General features: G+C 56.0%; 6 non-coding genes across 6 annotated transcripts; 3 read left to right on the plus strand and 3 right to left on the minus strand.

Annotated features, from left to right (window-relative positions):
* The first annotated feature begins 166 nt into the window (after positions 1 to 166).
* TRNAL-CAG lies at positions 167 to 249 on the plus strand. Its single transcript has one exon. It is a non-coding gene; the product is annotated as a tRNA-Leu (tRNA).
* A 1,547-nt stretch (positions 250 to 1,796) lies between these two features.
* Positions 1,797 to 1,867, plus strand: TRNAG-GCC. The gene has a single exon. It is a non-coding gene; the product is annotated as a tRNA-Gly (tRNA).
* A 2,227-nt stretch (positions 1,868 to 4,094) lies between these two features.
* Positions 4,095 to 4,166, minus strand: TRNAE-CUC. The gene has a single exon. It is a non-coding gene; the product is annotated as a tRNA-Glu (tRNA).
* A 298-nt stretch (positions 4,167 to 4,464) lies between these two features.
* TRNAG-UCC lies at positions 4,465 to 4,536 on the minus strand. The gene has a single exon. It is a non-coding gene; the product is annotated as a tRNA-Gly (tRNA).
* Positions 4,537 to 5,332: 796 nt separating this feature from the next.
* On the minus strand, positions 5,333 to 5,404 carry TRNAD-GUC. Its single transcript has one exon. It is a non-coding gene; the product is annotated as a tRNA-Asp (tRNA).
* A 3,315-nt stretch (positions 5,405 to 8,719) lies between these two features.
* On the plus strand, positions 8,720 to 8,793 carry TRNAN-GUU. The gene has a single exon. It is a non-coding gene; the product is annotated as a tRNA-Asn (tRNA).
* Positions 8,794 to 13,202: the final 4,409 nt, after the last annotated feature.

A 13,202-nucleotide genomic window follows, 5' to 3' on the forward strand; every position in this document is an offset into this window, starting at 1 on the left:
CGGCGGCGGCGGCGGCGAGGCGGCTGGCCGTGCTCCTCCGGGGCCGCCGCGCGTGTCTCGCCCCTTGCGCACCCACACAGCCGCCAGCCGGGCGCCATGACGGCCAAGGACACCAGCGTTAGCGCCGCGTCCCAGCCAGGCCAGCGGCGACGCGCCCACACCCGCCGTCAGGATGGCCGAGCGGTCTAAGGCGCTGCGTTCAGGTCGCAGTCTCCCCTGGAGGCGTGGGTTCGAATCCCACTCCTGACACGCCCACCTTTTGGCCCGCCCCACACAGCAGCCACGCCACCCGGGCCTGGACCACACCCTCTCGCGGCCGCGGCCCGCCTCGCACCCGAGCACACGCTGCCCGGGACCGAGCTCCAGCCCCTCCACCCTCGCCGCCTCCGGCTGTGAGCGCGCGCCCGCGCGCGCGCGCGCACACACACACGCACTCCCCGGCGACTCGAGCGCCATTCCCACACCCGCAGGCTTCGCTGACTTCGCACCTGCTGCTTTCTGGAGGCTCTTTGGTCCTCCTTCTCGTCTATTCCCGCCCCTGCCCTCCTCACCCCGGCACTCGCGAACCAGCCCAGGCTGCAAAGCTCCCCGCGCTTCCCGCTCCCACTTGTGGCCGCTGGACAGCGCCTGGCTCTTCCAGCCAGCCGTCCGCTTCCGCCGCCACCGGGAACACGCACCCACCCCACCGTCACCCCGTGCTTTCCCCCCGGCCCTAGTCCATTGTCTCGACACCCTCCCGAGGCGGCCCACACGATTCTCCACCTAGGGGCCTTCCCCTGGCCACACCTACCTGCCTGCCTGTCTGCCTCCCGGGAGCCATACAGCGCAGCCGTCTGCTGGCCAGCCGGCGGCGCGGACCCCTCCCTTCTGTGGGCCTGGCTCACGAGTCCAAGCCGGGAAGGTGGCTGCAGGGAGCAGTGAGCGGAAGCCCTAGACCCCCAGGCCATCCAGCCGGGCGCCACAGCGCATCTCCTGGCTCGGGGAGGCCGCCGCCGGCCGGCCACTCCGCCCCAGCCTTCCTCCCGGATCCAAGACCGCCCTCCTGCCTCCCAACGTGTCAAGGCACCGAGCCGGACCCCTAGGGAGAGGCGCCGGCCAGCGCGCTCAGGCCTTTGCTCTCTTGGCCCGAGACGCACTCAGAGGCGCAGGCGGCGCTACCTGGCCTCTAACTCCGACAGACGCCGGCGCGAGCGCAAACACACACACACACACACACACACACACACACACACACACACACAGCCCACCCGGCCCCGCCCCCCGCCCCCGCCCCCGCCCCCGCCCCGGGCCCCTGGCCCCATGGCTCCACACACGAGAGATCCGTTCCCCACCCCCTTCCGCCGGGACACACACTGCACGCGCGAGAAAACCATCCGCCAAACGGACTCTGGCTCGGGGCTGGGAGTAGCTGAAGGCAAGGTCCCTCGCCTGCCGGCACCTGCCACAAATGGCTCCGGCTGTTTGGGGATCGGGCGCTGGCCAGGCTGGGTCCGGCTCCTGGCTGCCTCTGGGGACACGGGCAGGCTGTGGCGGCGGCCCTGGACGGGGGACAAAGCACGGGATGAGCCCAGTCCGCCTCCGTGCCTTCCTCTGCCCGGACGTCCGCGCCGCGCCGCGCCGCGCCGCGCCCTAGGGGCTGGCTCTCCGCGTGCCTGGAGCCTGTCTTGCAGACCGCCCGCCGCCTGCTCCCACGGAGCAGACGCTCACGCTCACGCTCACGCTCACTACTGGCGGGGACCGGCAACGGAGGCGGCCGGCGCCGCTGGGGAAGCCCTCTGTGGACCACGTCCGTGGGTGCATGGGTGGTTCAGTGGTAGAATTCTCGCCTGCCACGCGGGAGGCCCGGGTTCCATTCCCGGCCCATGCAACGCGCCATCCCCTTTTGGCCCCGCAGCGCCAACTGCGCGCTACGCTTCCTCTCTCCCACCTTCAGAGCACCTGGCCAAAGCCACCTCTGCTCCTCTCTGGGGGCCCGCCCACGCCCCATCCCGTCCCCGCCCCTGCCGCACGTTCCCTTCCTCCTCCCTGGCTCGCTCGCCCTGGGGACAAAACTCCGCCCGCCCGGGAGCCAAGGGCCCAGCCCCGCCCGCCCACACACCTGCCTTGCCCTTCTTCTCTTTAATGACTGCTCGCCTCGCTCCAGTCTCCCGATTCACTGCAAGGAACGCATCCACGCACCAACTCGCGCTGCCACCCACACGCTCCTCCCCTTCCCTCGGCACCACCTCGCACCGCCGCCCCTCCCACCAGCCCCCCCCCACACCCACCCACACACCCACACACACACCCACACACACACGCTCTGGCTCACTCTACCCACACTCCAGAAATCCTCCCCTTTTGCACAACCGGCAGAAACCAAGCTGCCACGCGTAGGTGCGCTATACAGCCCATCGTCCGGGAGGGTCGCTCACAGACTCCAGGTGGCACCGGCACCCGCACCCGCAAGACCCCAGCGTGCCTAACGTCATGGTCGCGCAGGCCCTTGATTCTCTGCGTCCCGCTTCGCCGCCGCGCTCCCGTGCCAACGCGGCTTCCTCTTCCACCGCTAGAGCCACCCACGGCACCAAAGTCCACCACCGGCCTCCATCCCTCTCCCACCCCGACCTCCACCCCTCCACCCCTCCACACACACCCACACGCGCACACACACACACACACACACACGCAAAAGCAAGGACTCCGAGGAAACTTCCCGCGGGCACGGGAAGCACCCGGAGACCCACGGCCGCCGCGGCTCCTCCGCACCGCTGCAGGGTGCTTGTGCGGTCGAAGCGAGTGTGCCCCAGCAGGTGTGCGCGGCGCACCGGCTGACCGCTTGGCCTCGAGAGGGGACACCTCTGATCACAGAGCAAATCCCCGGCGGACAGGGGTGTCCAAGTTGGGGCGGGAAGGAGACTGAGGTGTGCGATGGACCTTGGGAGGCATCCACAGAAGAGGACGGATACAGACAGGGGTGGACAGAGGGACGGACGGCGCCTATCATGGCGTGGCACAGGGCGAGGCGGGATGGGAAACTGTGGAAAGTGCAACTGTGAAAAGTGTGCGTGAGTGGGGGGGTTGGTGGAGGACGCCGCTCATCGGGGGTGTGGGGTGGGGCGCGGAGGTGGCGAAAGGGACCACCGGGTAACACGCCGGCCCCTTTGCCAAAGGATGGAAGGGACCGACGTGTCCTGCAATTGGAATGACAAGTTGGCGACAAGTGCGCCCAGTCCCCCGGGGTGCCTCGACCGCCACCCACCTGCCTGGCTGCCGGGTTGTCTTCCCCCGTGGCTCCCACGGCACCTCCCCGCTGGCTCACCTCCAGTGCCCCGGGGGGGGGGGAGGGGGTCTGGGCCGTGCCCAGATGCCTCTTCCCTCCTCCACCTCCCGGGCACGGCGGTCGGTCGGACTCTGCGCTCGCATCGGCGCCCAAGAACGGCGTGCCCCTGGGGTCCGCTCTCCGTCGCCGGGGAGAGACGCAGCCAGCCGGGTCGTGGCGCTCCCGCCCCGCGTGGGGCAGGGAAGCCGCCCGAGAGGTCGCAGGCCCGAGGGGGGCTGCTCGGCCAGGTGACGGGACTCAGGGCTGCGCGTGGCTCACCTGACCCACGCGCCCAGCACCGCCACCGCGGGCACCTCACGAGGGAGGACAGGATGGCTCGTCAGCCCGGCCAGCTAGGAGCGCCACCGGAGGGGGCGGTGGGGGTCCGAGCACACTCGCGGGGCAGGGGCGCCTGCGCACCCTGGTGGTCCCGGCGGGGGACAGAGGCCGCCCCGGCCACTCGCCTCTCGGGCTGTGGAAGCGAAGGTGCCAGGCGAGCGCGTGCGCGGGGCGGCGAAGGGGAGAGGCGATGCCGAGGGCCTCCGGTGGGCCAGCCAGGCCAAAAGGCTCGGACGGGCCGAGGTGGCAGGGCGAGGCCGGGGCTGCCCGTCGGGGCGTGGCAGGTGGCCTTGTGTGCACCCCTCCATCGTGGCGGCGGGGCCCGCGACAAGCTAGCCAGCGCTGGCGTGGGCTAAAAGGGGGTGGTGCGGGTGCACTGGGGACCGGACGGTGGGTGGCTCGGCTAGGCCGGCCGGGAGGGGAGACCCCGGAGGGCCAGAGGAAGAAGAAAGGCTTCCCTGACCGAGAATCGAACCCGGGCCGCGGCGGTGAGAGCGCCGAATCCTAACCACTAGACCACCAGGGAGCGACAGGCTGCGCGCCTGGCCTGCACCCCCTGGACCCAGCGCCTCCATTCCACCCACGCGGCTCCGCTTGGGCCCCGAGGCCCCTGCCTCTGCACGTCCAGCCGCCCGCGGGCCCCACGCAGTCCACCCGGCCCGCCGGCAGCACCCGCAAAACGATGCGCGCCGGCCGCCCTCGCACCCGCACGCCGCCTCGGCCCACGTGCCCAGCGCCCAGCGGGCCGGCACGCCGTCCCCCACTGCCAGCGCCCGACGGGCCTGGCCAGGAGGGCCCCGGAGCGGCGCAAAAGGTCGGGCGGCTGCGTTGGCCGGGAATCGAACCCGGGTCAACTGCTTGGAAGGCAGCTATGCTCACCACTATACCACCAACGCTGCACGGCCCGGGCCGGCCCGACGCGGCCGGCCCAGGGTGCGCTCCGGCGCCTTCTCGCCTTGGCGCTCTCTCGCCGCCGCTGCCGCCGCCGCCCGGCGCAGCCCTGCCCCGACGTCCCGCCCGGCCGCAGCTCTGCCCGGCCACCACGGGCTCCGGCCGCCCGGCGCCCCAGCCTCGCCCCTCCGACTCAGCTGCGCCGGCCGGTCGCCGGGCACGCCCGCCCGCCCACCTACCTGCCCGCCCTGCGCCCCGCGCCCGGCGCCCCGCGCCCCGCGCCCGGCGCCCACCGCCGCCCGCCTCTGGAGGGCGCTCTGGCCGCCTGGCCGCTCTCGGGCGCTCGGAGGCCGGCTGGGGAGCCCCGCCACGTCCCCGGCCCGGCGTCTTCCGCGTCCTCCGCGGCCCGCAGCTAGCGGCCCGACCCGGCCCGGCCCGGCCCGGCCCGGCGCGGGAAGGAGCAGAGGGGGCGGGCGCCAGGCCACACCACCTCCCGCATCCAGACGGGACCGGACCCATCTGCCTCCCACCCGAGCGACACCCACGGCGGCTGCGCGGCTGGGCGGCACGTCGCCGAGGAGCTCGCCGTGGCTGCCGCGGGGACCACACGAGGCCCCGGCTGCGCGGTGGCCACCCAGCGTCCGGCCTCGAGCCACGCAAAGGGCTGGGGCCGGTGGACGGCGCGCAGGTCGGGTACGCGCCGCCGGCCGGACGACGGACGGCCGAGAAGCAGCGCCCCTGCCCCTCGGGAGCAAGAGGTGGGACCCAGAGGTGCGCAGGCCACCAAAAAGGGCGTCTTGCCTCCCCGTCGGGGAATCGAACCCCGGTCTCCCGCGTGACAGGCGGGGATACTCACCACTATACTAACGAGGACGGCGGCGGCCGGCCACCCGGGCGCCCGACCCCTCTCCGGCTGCCTCCCCACGCCTGCTCCTGCCTGCTGCCCTCGACGCCCTGCCCTGCACAGGCGCCCGTTACGGGCCACCCCCTTCCCGACTCCACACACCCCTCTTCGGTACCTTCCCCCGCACGGCATTCCTGGCCCCGACTGGGAGGGAACCCAGATCCACTCACGGACCGGTTTGGCGCTCGGTACTTCCAGCACGCTGCCTCTTTTGCGCCAAAGCGGGCATCGCGCCGGAAAGGAGGACGCAGTGTGTGGATGAAGGTGGCAGTGGTGTTCGTTCTGGGGCGGCGGAACCAGCGTTGGCAGAGGTGGAGTCCTCCCTGCGGTGGTTACTGTGTCCCACGGGAGTGGTGGGTCGGGGGAATGGGAGAACTGAGACCGACCGTGGAATCTGAACCTGGATGTGAAAAGCAAATTCTCGCCAAGTTCCTTCATTGGGACCATCAGGCAATGAAGGTGATAGAGCACGCAGATTCAGGTGGAGCCGGTGAGGAAGATCCAACCTCAAGCAGGTGGGAGCCTGTGCATCACACGGGAGGACGTTGTGGACTTCTCATGCGCGTGTTTTTCCAGTTGCGTGACTGATACCCTCCGTCATATGGCCCAGCGGCCAGCGTGTTACCCAGAAGTTCCGTCCTCCCCCTCCTCTCCCCACCCCGGTCCCTCATTCCTCTTGCCCGCCACCAAGATTTCATGTTTACTAGTTTCCCATTCCCGCCTTACGTTACACCTAGCCAGGATCTTCCCGTTCCTTCTCACCAGCTCAGTACCCTTCTTCTATGGGTGCTCTCCAAGGTGAATCGCACACTCCTGCGTCCTGTGCAACTTGTATCCCAGGGCGACGTGCATTACATTAAAACTATTTAATATATCCTCCTTATACTAGCTTGTCTTGACATCTTTAGTTTTTCCTTTCTCTGAAGACCTTTTATTTTGATTTTTTTCCCCTTTTTCAGAACTCCTCCTTTTGCCAATCTTTTTCACACCACTTGATTTTTTTTTTCCCCCAGCGTCCTGCCTATATTGCAAGTAGTGCCTCATATTGTTTCTGATCCTGGGAAATCCGTTCTGTGCTCTGTATTTTCTGTATTTTCTTCCTAGGCGTTCAGCTTCTGGTCATATGGGAAAGCTGGCTTTCATTTCCGTACCCATGTATTCTCTGAAGCTACTGGGCTTTCTTCCTTAGTACAGGACGTGGATCCTCAGAGCCTGGTAAGAAAATATATGGGTGGGAAAAAGCCCTTGGGGTCTGTTGACTCAGCCATCTGCCATGACCCCTGTACCTCTAGGTAACTTGGCCTGTGAATTTTTATAAAATCTTTTGAGTCAACTGAAGATGTATCCCTGAGGGACCAGTGTGTTTCAGTCATATCTGCTTTGTTGTCTAGCAGAGAAACGGCATGCTAATATTTTCTACTTCGTGAAGATGACTTTGATCTGGTTTTACAAGCAGCTGAAGTTTCCACCTGTTTACATCTAGAAGACTAACTATATGAGGTGTACCTGTACTCGTGTTTTTCTGAGCCTAAGTCTGTGCAATGAACGATCTGTGTTTCTCTAGCCAGGAATTTCTGAGTCACGGTATCTACTCCTGGAAATGGCAGAGGGTTTTGCCAAATGCCCACAGGCTCTACAAAATTCTGAAAATTTACCTGTTCTTAGAATTTCACCCAACCAAATTACGTTCATTACTAAAACTTATTTTCTTGATTCAAAGTAACTTGCAGATTGGTTTCAATGTAAAACATTTTAGTTGTATCAAAACCGCAATGAGATACCACCTCACACCTGTCAGAATGGCTCACATTAAAAACTCAGGCAACAACAAACGTTGCCAAGGATGCAGAGAAAGAGGATCTCTTTTGCATTGTTGGTGGGAATGCAAACTGGTGCAGCCACTCTGGAAAACAGTACGGAGGTTCCTCAAAAAATTAAAAATAGAACTACCCTACGACCCAGCCATTGCACTACTAGGTATTTATCCAAGGATATAGGTGTGCTGTTTCAAAGGGGCACATGCACCCCAATGTTTATAGCAGCGCTATCGACAATAGTCAAAGTATGGAAAGAGCCCAAATGTCCATCGATGGATGAATGGATAAAGAAGATGTGGCATGTATATACAATGGAGTATTACTCGGCAATCAGAAAGAATGAAATCTTGCCATTTACAACTACGTGGGTGGAACTGGAGGGTATTATGCTAAGCGAAATTAGTCAGTCAGAGGAAGACAAAAATCATATGACTTCATTCATATGAGGACTTTAAGAGACAAAACAGATGAGCATAAGGGAAGGAAAGTAAAAATAATACCAAAACAGGGAGGGGGACAAATCCTAAGAGGCTCTTAAATATAGAAAACAAACAGGGTTGCTGGAGGGATTATGGGAGGGGGGATGGGCTGAGTGGGGAAGGGGTACTAAGGAATCTACTCCTGAAATCATTGTTGCACTATATGCTAACAATATGCCACTATATGCTATATGCCACTATATGCTAATTTGGATGTAAAATTTAAAAATTAATTAATTAAAAAATTTATTAAATTTAAAAATGTTTAAGAAAAAATTTAGTTTTACTTATTATAAATTACTAAATTCTCTACCGAGAGCCAGGGCCCATTGGCGATATTTTTGAACCACAATTGTGAGTGGAGGGAGGAGTACTGGGGGAAGTGTTCAACCTAGTCTGTATGTCCGGTCTCCAGAGGTTGTCTTCCCTCCCCCGTGGAATATTCGCTATTACTTGAGAATCACATTCAGGAAGAGCTTTGAAGATCACTGCCCTTTTGAAGTTACGTTTTTAAATAAACGCTCGGCATCTGGGTTTTATAATTCAGAGAGAGGTAATGTAAGTGGGTTTCATAGAAGTTTAGCGAAGTAAGAACATCAGGCTGATGTCCCAAGCAGGGATGTCAGTTCAAATCAGCAGCAAGCTGTTTCCCCAGCACTCATTAATCCCTACTTGGTTCTCCACTCCGTCCCGCCATTCTCCATTTCCTCCGGTGGTGAATCTGGTCTTAACTCGTGTCCAGATCTCCACTTGGGGAGAAAGAGGACGTCGCTTCCCGCTGGTGCTAAGAGATTGGGAAGAAAGGAAGCAAGGATTCTACTGTGGTATGACAGGGATGGTTTAATGTTCTGGCTTTTAGAATCACATAACTTGGAACCTACTTGCAATCTCAAGATGAAGAAACGAACCCAGATGGCGGAACGCTAGTGTTTGGTTAATGGTCTACACATACATAGGATGTGCGAAATTTTGCTAGGCATTGTGGGTAGTCTCTGTGGCGCAATCGGTTAGCGCGTTCGGCTGTTAACCGAAAGGTTGGTGGTTCGATCCCACCCAGGGACGCCTGAAGTGATAGCCTCACTTTTTTTTTTTTTCCTTCATTTTAAAAATCAGAGTTCCATTTCCAATCCAAAATTCCGCGAATTACTTGTCCACTAAGAGAAATTCTCCGAGTGCCACATCTTAGGATCAGGAGCTTTCTGTGGAGAAACTAGGTACCTGTACTTGCCTTTCCTCTAAAATCAAAACCTTTCTTGAGCTGCTTTTTTTTGCAGAATTCCACAGCAAGTGGGCCTTTGCAAGTGAGCACTGCTAGTACAGAAAACAGTTAAGGCTCTTTTGAGTTCAGTTAATTCTTGTAGCAGATGGCAAGCACCTGGAGAAACCCAATGATCTCTGGCCGCGTTTAAAAGGAATTAAAGTTTCATTTCCTGCATTAATGTGCTCTCACGTTTATCCTGCTACTTACTTAGAACTGACACTGCTCTTAGATGTAAGGCTGCGGTGAAGGTCCTAGAAATAAACCTTCAAGGCTCTGACTGGGGCTCCAACACTTCTCGTTTCATATTGTGCTCTCTTTTGGTGATCTTGTTGACTTTCAAATTTGTGTCTCCAGAACCTCTCTGAGTTCTAAACCTACCCACGCCTCCACCTGCCTGCTTCACATGACCCGCTGCCCTCAGGGTTATCCTCTCCCAAGCTGAGTTCACCTTCTCCTCATCCCCGAGGCATGAGAGTCTTTTCCAGTGTTTCCTCTCTTAGTGAATGGCATTACCACCACCTTTAGGGAAACAAGCCAGATGGGAAGGGGACTTCCTTCAGGTCTTTCTCCCTCACCCAGCAAATCCATCCATCGTCGAGTTCTTCCAATTTAACTTCTCTGCCTTCCATTCCTGTTAGCCCACTGCCAGGTTCCCTCGAGGACTGGACCCGGGTCACCTTGAGAAGTCCTGTTATAGTACAAGGAATGTGTTGCCAGGACTCCTGTCTGTGAGTGTTCTCATGCCAGGAATTCCTGTGAGCTGGACCTTCCCCTCAGCCGAAGCTGACTTTTTTTTTCATCTCTGAGATGCCCTTCTTAGCTCAGAAGTCCGCAGACAGGAAGACCACGGAAACGAAACTGTCGGCTAAATCAAACTTTCTCCCTGAAGGCTTTTCGAAAAACACAAAATCCTGGCTTGTCCCTAGTCTCTAAATATGTACCTGTTATTCATCTATTTATTCATGCACACATACGTTCATTCAACAAACATATATTGACAACTCTTATATGCCAGGCACTCTGTAAAGAGCTGTAAATAAAATGATGAGTGAGAAAACGGGTACAGTTACCATACTTTTTCAGTTCATAACCTACTTTCTGCAATTCCTACCAAGATCAGTTTGATCCAGCTGTGCCCCCTGGGGGAATTTCCAGAACAAATGGGGCACCATGGTCCCTAAATCTTTCTCCTGCCATTTACAAAGCTATGGAGGCTCCAAGGCTATTCTATGTACTCGCCCCATATTGGCCGAAAGAACTTGGCTTCTGGAATCATCCAAATCCGTTGTACTGCCAGGTTTTCAGACTCAGGAGAGCAGGGCAGGGTCTCTGACTGCCTAGAGTTGAACTCCCCAAAGTGCTGCACCCAGGAGCCGGCAGTTAACCCAGGAGTACAGTCTGGTGTTTGGCCACAAGTTATTCAATAGGAAATGCCAACCCATGGACTCTGCCTGATCTTTGTAATGAGTTAGACTTTCTGCTGTTAGGTTAAAGCTTGGTGGTTCACAGTCCACCCAGAGACTGCTGTCCTTTGAGCCACAAACATGCTTCCTTTGCCTGCAGAACTCCATGTTCCCCCTCTCTTCATAAGCTCCTTATCTCATTTCTGAGTTGTTCCTGCTATACCTGAGGCCCCGTGAGTAGTTTCTTCTTGGTCAAAAGACTTTTGAGTGAAAGAATAAGTTATCCGGCCCCCACATCTCCAACATACAGTGTTGGGACAGGCATGGGTCAACCTCTGTTGACACTCCCATTCGAAAGAGAGAAACTGAATACTCAGTCCTTACTTCATGTCTCCTTTCTAGTGTTTCATTATAGGCAGTGTAGAGGAGGAAAAATTCTTCTTGGTTCTTTTAGCTATAAGGTACTCCCCCAGATTCTGATTCAATGATGTGTAGACTCATAAACAGTTTAGAATTCCTTTATCCAGGAAGTCAAAGCTAGCATGTAGTTTTGACAGATTCTGTAGTTTCCTTCCCAGACTCTTTCTTTGGCATGAGTTTGGCTATATTTCTGGCCTCCTAGCTCCCCTTTGGTTATTCCCTTTATCTGAGTCTGGTTGTTAATTCTCATAAATCTATGACCGCCCAGTGATCTCTCAATTAATTCCTTTTCTGCTTCATTTGCTAAAGTTTATTTATGCAGTTTCTATCCAAGACCACTAATATTTAGACATTAGTAACAGAAAAATATGGGTATCTGAAATAGGTGAAAGGGCTTTGTTGGTTGGAAAGCAGGCAAGATATTTTGAATACTCTGGAAAAGGAGTCTAACAACCCGAGAACTGCTGTGTAGCGGTGAAGGGTCATCTGTTGCCATCTGGGAACCTGCATTGCTAATGACTTAGGACTTTGTCACAGGTGTGAGAAATTTAAAGGCTCAGAAAGTCTCCTTTTAAAACAGTCTTAAAAAAAGAGAATGGTGTAATCAGTCCCCTACATTTTCAATTCATGGCACCGTTTAAAATGAAGAGACTTTAGTGACCTCCAAAAGGTATATGTAAAACTGTTTGGCTTTGTATCCTTTTTTTTTTTTTTTGGTGTTTTTTTTTTCTTCTTGAGAGAGAGAAAGAGAGAGCCCACACAAGTGGGGGAGGGGCAGAGAGGGGAGAGAAAGAGTCCCAAGCAGGCTCCGTGCTGTCGGTGAAAAGCCTCACGTGGGGTTCCATCTCAGGAACCCGTGAGATCATGACCTGAGCCTAAATCAAGAGTCAGATGCTTAACTGACTGAGCCACCCAGGCACCCCTCACCTTGTTTCTTTCTTTTTTTTTTTTTTTTTTTGAACACTTTAGTATTTAACATACAACCAACTGCCCATATTTAAAATATATAATAAAGGAGCACCTGGGTGGCTCAGTTGGTTGAGTGTCCAACTTCGGCTCAGGTCATGATCTCATGGTTCTTGGGTTTGAGCCACATTGGGCTCTGTGCTGACAGCTCAGAGCCTGGAGCCTGCTTCCAATTCTGTGTGTCCCTCTCTCTCTGCTTCTTCCCTGCTTGTTCTCTGTCTCTCTCAAAAATAAATAAACATTGAATAAATAAATAAAAATAAATAAAATATACAGTATGATGTTTTGACATATGTACGTACTACTGAAGCCATGATTACAATCAAAATAATGAGCGTACCCATCATCCCCAGAAGTGTCCTTATAGCCCTTGATAATTCCCCCTTCTGCCCTTTGCTAAGTCACGTCCCCACTGACCTGCGCATCTCGAGCGATTACGGATCTGCTTACTGCCACTGTAGATTAGTTGGCATTTTCTAGATTTTACATAAATGGAGTCAGACCGAAGGTCCTCTTTTTCCTTTGGTATCATGAATCTTGTTAATTTTAGTCATTCTAGAACACATGTGGTGTTAACTCCATACCCACTAAGATTGCTGTCACTTTAAATACAACAACAACAATAGAAAATAGAAAGTGTTGGCAGGAAGGAGAAATGAGGACCACCAAACATTGCTGGTGAGAATGTAAATGACCCCACGATTTTACTTACTAGGTATATACCCAGAGTAATTAAAACCAGGGGCACCGAGGGGCGCCTGGGTGTCTCAGGTGGTTTGAGCCCCATGTCAGGCTCTGTGCTGACAGCTCAGAGCCTGGAGCCTGCTTCAGATGCTGTGTCTCCCTCTCTCTCTATCCCTCCTTGGTTCTTTCCCCTGCTCTGTCTCTGCCTCTCAAAAAATAAATACACGTTAAAAAAAAAAACAAAAAAAAACCTAGATACTCAAACTAGTCCTTGCATGTGAATGTTCACAGCGCCACTACTCACAGCGGCCAAGAAAGAGGGAGAAACAACCAAAAGTTCCATCAGTGGGTGAATGTATAAACATGTCGCAGATACACACAATGAAATGTTAATCAGCCATAAAAAGGAATGGAATTAACATTTAAATGATACATGTCGCAGCTTGAAGGAACTCCAACCACAAGCTAAGTAAAAGAAGCCACAGACAGAATGTTACCTGTTGTATGATTTCGTGTAAATGAAATATCCCGAATAGATAAGTCCATAGGAACAGAAAGCAAGATGATGGCTTCCAGGAGGAGCGTGTATCGAGGAGTAATTGCTTCATGGATGTGGGGCTTTATTTTGGGATGATGAATATGTTTTAGAACTAGATAGTTAAGGTAGTTACACAAAGTTACTTAGTACATTAACAATATACTTAGTAATGTACTAAGTTAATGTAACGTACTTGTTA

The sequence above is a fragment of the Felis catus genome, chromosome F1 (assembly GCF_018350175.1).
Source record: "Felis catus isolate Fca126 chromosome F1, F.catus_Fca126_mat1.0, whole genome shotgun sequence".
Lineage (NCBI taxonomy): Eukaryota > Metazoa > Chordata > Mammalia > Carnivora > Felidae > Felis > Felis catus.